Raw genomic sequence first — 7,803 nt, forward strand, 5'->3', positions numbered from 1 at the left:
GTTCTAGAGTATGTGTAACTTAAGCTCTAGGAGACGGTGCCAAACTGCTTTCTCCGGAGTGGCCGTGTCAATAGCTCCCCCAGTGGTGAATGGCAGTTCTTCCTGCTCCATTTTCCTGCCAACCTGTGGTTTCGGCAGGCTGTTTCCGTTTAGCCAATCTGGTGTATGTGGTAACAGTATTCCATTGCTTAACTTAAAGCTCTCCGGTTACTAATAATTACTAACTTGTGAACACATTTTCATGAGTTAACTGGGCATTTTGTTTTTCAACATAATACTGCATTCCAGCTGCTAATATTTTGTTTAGGATTTTTTTTTAAAGATTTTATTTATTTATTTGATAGAGAGAGATCACAAGCAGGCAGAGAGGCAGGCAGGGAGAGAGGAGGAAGCAGGCTCCCTGCTGAGCAGAGAGCCCGATGCGGGACTCGATCCCAGGACCCTGAGATCATGACCTGAGCCGAAGGCAGTGGCTTAACCCACTGAGCCACCCAGGTGCCCCTTGTTTAGGATTTTTGTTCCCTACTTTCATGAATGAGGCCATCCTGTGATTTTTCTCTCTTGCTCTGTCTTTGTCAGGCTTTTGGTATCAAGGTCAGGCTAGACTCCTGAGTTGGGGAATATTTCCTCTTTTTTTTAATGCCTGAAAAAGTTTGCATAAGATTGAAACTATTTGAGGGGCACCTGGGTGACTCAGTGGGTTAAAGCCTCTGCCTTCGGCTCAGGTCTCAGGTCGAGATCTCAGGTCCGCAACAAGCTCTCTGCACAGCAGGGAGCCTGCTTCCCCTTCTCTCTCTGCCTGCCTCTCTGCCCCCTTGTGATCTCTGTCTGTCAAATAAATAAAATCTTTAAAAAATAAAAGATTGAAATTATTTGATTCTTCAATATTTGGTACAATTTGTCAACAAAGCCATACAAGCTTGGATTTTTGAGTGAAGATTTCTTTTAAAAAGATTTTATTGGGACGCCTGGGTGGCTCAGTTGGTTAAGCAGCTGTGTTCGGCTCAGGTCATGATCCCAGCGTCCTGGGATCAAGTCCCACATCAGGCTCCTTGCTCAGCAGGGAGCCTGCTTCTCCCTCTGCCTCTGCCTGCCATTCTGTCTGCCTGTGCTCGCTCTCTCCCTCTCTCTCTCTGATAAATAAATAAAATCTTTAAAAAAAAAATTTTATTGATTTACTTGACAGAGATCACAAGTAGGCAGAGAGGCAGACAAGGCACCCTTGAGTGAAGATTTTTTACCAAATATTTCATTTATTTGAAGGTTATAGTGCTATCAAGAATTTATAAATATTTTTAAATACTTTATTATTTATTTTTAAATCAGAGAAAGTGATCACAAGCAGGGGAGCTGCAGGTAGAAGGAGAAGCAGGCTCCCCACTGAGCAAGGAGGCCCATGTGGGACTCAATCCCAGGCCCCTGAGATCATGACCTAAGCGGAAGACAGCCCCTTAATCAGCTGAGCCATCCAGGCATCCCAAGAGTTTGTAAATTTTTTTTGAATCTTCTTTGGTGAGTTATATTTCCTAGTAATTTTTTCTGTTTAATCTACATTTTCAAATATATTAACATAAAATTATTCAAATGCAGTACTGTCTTCTTGTTTTTATGATATTGGTTATTTGAGTCTTCTTTTTTCTGTTATCTTTGATCTTGCTAGAGATTTGTTGATTTTATTTATTTTTTTTAAGATTTTATTTATTTATTTGACAGAGAGAAATCACAAGTAGATGGAGAGGCAGGCAGAGAGAGAGAGAGGGAAGCAGGCTCCCTGCCGAGCAGAGAGCCCAATGCGGGACTCAATCCCAGGACCCTGAGATCATGACCTGAGCCGAAGGCAGCGGCTTAACCCACTGAGCCACCCAGGCGCCCCTTATTTTATTTTATTTTATTTTATTTTTTTTAAAGATTTTATTTATTTATTTGACAGAGAGAGATCCCAAGTAGGCAGAGAGGCAGGCAGAGAGAGAGAGGAGGAAGCAGGCTCCCTGCTGAGCAGAGAGCCCGATGCGGGACTCCATCCCAGGACCCTGAGATCATGACCCGAGCCGAAGGCAGCGGCTTAACCCACTGAGCCACCCAGGCGCCCTTATTTAATTTTTTTAAAGATTGTATTTATTTGAGAGAAAGAGTGAGTACGAGGGGCGAGGGAGGGGCTTAGGGAAAGAAAGAAGCAGACTCCCTGCTGAGCAGAGATTCCCGATGTGGGGTTCCACCCCTGGACCCCAGGATTAGGACCTGAGCCTGAGGCATGTGTTTAATCAACTGAACCACCCAGGCGCCCCATGTTTTGTCGATTTTAATTAATAATTTCAAAGAGCCAACTTTCTGTATGATTGCTTTCAATTTCAATCATTTCTCCCTTTGTCTTTATTATTTCCTCACTTCTACTTTCTTTTTTTGCCCCAGTTTTATTGAGATATAATTGACAATTCTACTTTCTTTGGATTTATTTGGCTGGGTTTTTTTTTTCCTAACTTCTTGAGATTAATGCTGACATCATTCACTTTTAATCTTTTTTCCCTAGTATAGGCATTTGAGAGTATAAATTTTCTCCTAAATACTACTTTAGTTTCGTTTTGTAAGTTAGGACACATAGAATTTTTATCATTCTGTTCCAACTATTTTCTAATTTCTATGATGATTTCTTTGATCCATGCATTATTCAGTAATTCATTTTAAGTTTCTAGACATATGGGGATTTTTCAATTATCTAACAAAGTTGGACTGTGGTCAGAATATATACTTTAATTTCACTCCTTTAAATTGTTCTAAGACTTTCTTCCCCATTTATAGTCAGTTAGAAAAAATTCTCTGTGTGCTTAAAAATTCTGCAGGTGTAGAAAATAGTCTCTTCCGGGGGCACCTGGGTGGATCCGTGAGTTAAGGGCTGGACTCCGATTTTGGCTCAGGTCAGAATCTCAGGGTCCTGGGTGGGGAGTCTGCTTGGGATTCTCTCTCTCCCTTTGCTTCTGCCCCTCCCCCTGCACGTGCATGTGTGTGCGTGCTCTCTCTCTCTCTCTCTCTCTCCTCTCTCAAATAAATAAACCTTTAAAAAAAAAAGTCTCTTCAGAGTTTCCTCTTCTGCCTGGGGCTGGGGGGATGTCTCTATGACCATTTGGTCAATTCTGTTCATCTCCATGTTCAAATCTATATTATTCCTAAACTTTTGTCTGCTTTTTGTCCACCAATTCTAAGACAAGTATGTAAAATTTCTCATCATGATTGTGAATTTGCTTATTTCTCCTTTGAATAGCGAGAATATTTGCTTTATGTATTTGTAAGTTTTATTTAAAATCATCATTTATTCCTGGTGAATTAAGTCTGGTATCACTAAAGACCCTCTTTATCTCTAACAAAACTTTTGGCCTTTAGTTCTTTTGTCTGATACTAGTATTGCTATAGCAATTTTCTTTTGATTGGTACTTGTATAGTGTATCTTTTCCCATTCTTTCAACCTTTTTTTTTTCTTTCAACCTTTCTATACCTTTTTAATATTGAATAAATTTAAAAAATCTAAATATATGCTATTGGCAAGAGACACGTCTAAAACAAATAGATTTTAATTGGAGCACTGATAAGAGCAGGCAATGAGCTGGACAGGGGCTGGAGGCAGGGATGGTGGTAAGTAGGTTACACATTAGGGGGCACGACACCCTGACTTTGTGGCTTCCAAGACCCCTGGGCTGACAGACCAAGAGCCACAGGTGCAGAACAAGCTACTCTCCTCTTCCATCTCTGCCCCAGGGTAACCCCTAGACTCATTACAATATATTTGTGAAGGGGTTTTAGCCCCCCACTCCCCATGGGGGAAACCTGCCCTGATGGTTCAGGGACAAACTTTGTAGGATCGAAAACTAACCTCCGGGGGCGCCTGGGTGGCTCAGTGGGTTAAAGCCTCTGCCTTCAGCTCAGGTCATGATCCCAGGGTCCTGGGATGGAGCCCCACATCTCTCTGCTCAGCAGGGAGCCTGCTTCCCCCCCTCTCTCTCTGCCTCTCTGCCTACTTGTGCTCTCTTCTCTGTCAAATTATAAATAAAAATCTTAAAAAAAAAAAACAACACACGACCTAACCTCTCTCAACCTGTGGGAGGACTCGCTCAAAGGACTGGACGCAGCCTCCATTAGAGGCTGACCAATGTATGACGCAAGACCCCCGCCACCCCCCACCCAACACACACACACACACACACACACACACACACTCCTGTAGCCCCAGGGCAGTTGCCTTCTCTTAGCCTTCCCCCTTCTCCCGCCTTGAGAGTGTACCGTCCTCAATAACTGCTTTGTGCTTGCTGCTTTCTTCTCTCCTTATTTAAATTCAAGTTAGTTGGGGTGCCTGGGTGGCTCAGTGGGTTAAAGCCTCTGCTTTCAGCTCAGGTTAAAATCCCAGGGTCCTGGGATTGAGTCCCGCATGAGGCTCTCTGCTTAGCAGGGCGCCTGCTTCCTCCTCTCTGCCTGCTTCTCTGCCTACTTGTGATCTCTGTCTGTCAAATAAATAAAATCTTTAAAAAAAAATAAATAAATTCAAGTTAGTTAACATACACTGTATTATTAGTTTCAGGGTAGAGTTCAGTGATTCATCAGTCCCATATAACACCCAGCGTTCATTATATCACTGTCCTCCTTAATGCCCATCCCCCTGCTCCAACCCCAGCTGTCTTTATGAGAGCACGGATCCGCACGGAAATCTTTCGTGGGGAATCCAAGAGCCAAGACCTCCACTCACACAGCACAGACTGTCCCACCCCAAACAGCACGCCTTCCATTTCCAGTTCCGTTACACATCCCATTCTATTTTTTTTTTTACATCCCATTCTATTTAATGCAGTTACTAAAACATTAGGATCAAAATTACCCTTTTACGAGGCACTTTCTATTTCATCCTGTTTTATATTTCTTTTTCTCTCATTTCTTGCCTTTTAGTTGGATAACAAAGTATTTTTAATTAATTACTCAATTTGTTCCTTTACTATGTGGAAGTTCAATTCTGTTTTTGTTCTTTCGGTACAAGGGTTGACAAACTGTTCTGAGGGTCAAGGCTAGCCTGATGCCTGTTTTGTAAATAAAGATTTACTGGAGTGCAGCCACACTCATTTTACTTACTGTCTCTGCTCTCATGCTACAACAGCAAGCAGTTACAGCGCCAACCACAGGGGGTGTGCAAAGACTAAGGTATTTGCTATCTAGCCAACCCCATTTTTAAAAAGATTTTATTTATTTATTTGACAGAGATCACAAGTAGGCAGAGAGGCAGGCAGAGAGAGAGGGGGAAGCAGGCTCCCTGCTGAGCAGAGAGTCCAATGTGGGGCTCGATCCCAGGACCCTGGGATCATGACCTGAGTTGAAGGCAGAGGCTTTAACCCACTGAGCCACCCAGGTGCCCCGCCATCCCCATTTTTTAATGCAACCCCTTTAAAATGCAATATACACACTTAATGTATCAAAGTCTTAAATTAAAACCTCTGTCAAGACCCTCTGAATATTTTAATTATATTTACCCCTTTATAGGTTACTATGGTCAGGAATTTTATTTTCTTAATAAACTCTATTTTGGAATAGTTTTAGATTTACAGAAAAGTTGCAAAGGGAGCCCAGTAAGTTCCCATACACCCAGTTTCACCCAATGTTAACATCTTATAGAACTTTGGTACACGTGTCAAATCTATGTGATTAACACTGGCACATTTACTTTTAACTGAGTGCCAAACTTCATTCAGATTTCACCAGGTTTTCCACTAAAGTCCTTTTTCTGTTCAGCATCCAACCTAGGGCCCACACTGGATGTAGTTGCCATGCTTCTTTAGTTTACCTCTGGTCTGTGACAGTTTCTCTGACTTGACAGTTTATAGGAGTACTGGCAGGCAGGTTCTTACATCTGGGTTTCTGTTTTCTGGAGGCTTAGACTGAAGCTATGTATTTTGGGAAAAATACCACAGAGGCGACATGACCTTCTCATTACATCATCTCAGGTAGTACATGATAGCAGCTGGTGTTTTGAATCTTCATTACTTGGCCAAGGTAATAAGTGTCTGTCAGGTTTCTCCCCAGTGAAGCTATCATTTTTCTCTTTCCATACTCTGTTCTTTGGAAGCGAGCCCCTATGTATAGCCTATGTTGAAAAGAGAAAGGGGGGTCACCTGGGTGGCTCAGTGGGTTAAAGCCGCTGCCTTCAGCTCAGGTCATGATCTCAGGGTCCTGGGATCGAGCCCCACATCAGGCTGTCTGCTCAGCAGGGAGCCTGCTTCTCCCTCTCTCTCTGCCTGCCTCTCTGCCTACTTGTGATCTCTCTCTCTGTGTCAAATGAATAAACAAATAATTAAAAAAAAAAAAGAAAAGAAAAGAGAAAGGGGTTGTTAAGCTCCATCTCTTGCAGTGGGGTATATCTACCTATATTATTTGGAATTCTTGTGTAGGGAAGATTTGTTTCCTCCTCTAATTTATTTATTCAATTATTTTGTTATATCAGTATGAACTTATGCATACTTATTTTGAACTCTGTGTTATAGTCCAGTCCAACATTATTTCTTTTGTTGGAAATTGTTCCAGCGTTGTTCAAATTGTTCCAACGTTGGCCACTGGGAGCTCTCTCAGGTTGATTCCTATGTCCCTTTGATATGACCTGATTCTTTTTTCTTTTTCTTTTCTTTTCTTTTTTTTTTTTAAAGATTTTATTTATTTATTTGACAGAGAGAGATCACAAGCAGGCAGAGAGGCAGGCAGAGAGAGAGGGGGAAGCAGGCTCCCCGCTGAGCAGAGAGTCCGATGTGGGGCTCGATCCCAGGACCCTGGGATCATGACCTGAGCTGAAAGCAGAGGCCTTAACCCACTGAGCCACCCAGGCGCCCCTGACCTGATTCTTTTGTTTTTATGGGCGCTTCTTTACTTTCTGGCATTACAAGATGCTCCTGGCTCCCCTTTCTGTCTCTTCCTCCCATGACAGAGCACACCAGCCTCTAGTTTATAGGTGAGCCCAAATCTTCTCTCCTCCAGCATGGAAGCATTTCACACCTCCTAGATTCAGTGCCTGGGATTTGACCCCCTCCCTGTCCAAACCATAGCTGAATCTGGATTGGATCTTAGACATTTTGCTGTGCTTTAGGGCCCATCACTGGAGTCGTATCGAGGCCCCATGATCTCCTACCTGGTCCCAGTGTCTTCTTTCAGCCTTACTGTCCCATGTGCCTGGGCCTAGTCTAATATTCAAGACCACCCATGTTATGAAAAGAATGACTGATTGAGAGGAGAGATCCTGGGCTCCAGTTTTTAATATATGAAGTTTGAAGTATATGCAATATCTAAATATCTAAATATCTCCCACCCTTCACCTCTTACTTTTGATTGAGTAAATAAATATAGCAGGAAATTGTTTCCTTCATTTTCCACAATCCAACCCAATAGAGCCAAGGGATAGAGCCTTTCATCGCTTCAGCAGAATTACTGCCTTGTGTTGATAATAGATTATAGCTTTCTCAACCTCAGAAGTTTGCTTTATTCAAAATAATGGTAAATCTTGTCACCCTACCATTTGTCTCTGGATAATTCTAAAAAGTCTTTGAACCTCTTTAGCTCTGCCTAGAGGTCAGGTTCCATTGACAATGACCTGACTCTCTGATATTGGAACCACACATTAGTACAAGTGTCCAAACATTCCCAGGTTTTCTTTGGATGTTCCCTCACCCCACCCTAACCTACTTCCTTTCTTTCTTTCTTTCTTTCTTTCTTTCTTTCTTTCTTTCCTTCTTTTTTATTTTTAAAGATTTTATTTATTTATTTGAGAGAGAAAATGAGAGAGAGCATGAG

This window comes from Neovison vison, chromosome 8 (assembly GCF_020171115.1).
Source record: "Neovison vison isolate M4711 chromosome 8, ASM_NN_V1, whole genome shotgun sequence".
Lineage (NCBI taxonomy): Eukaryota > Metazoa > Chordata > Mammalia > Carnivora > Mustelidae > Neogale > Neogale vison.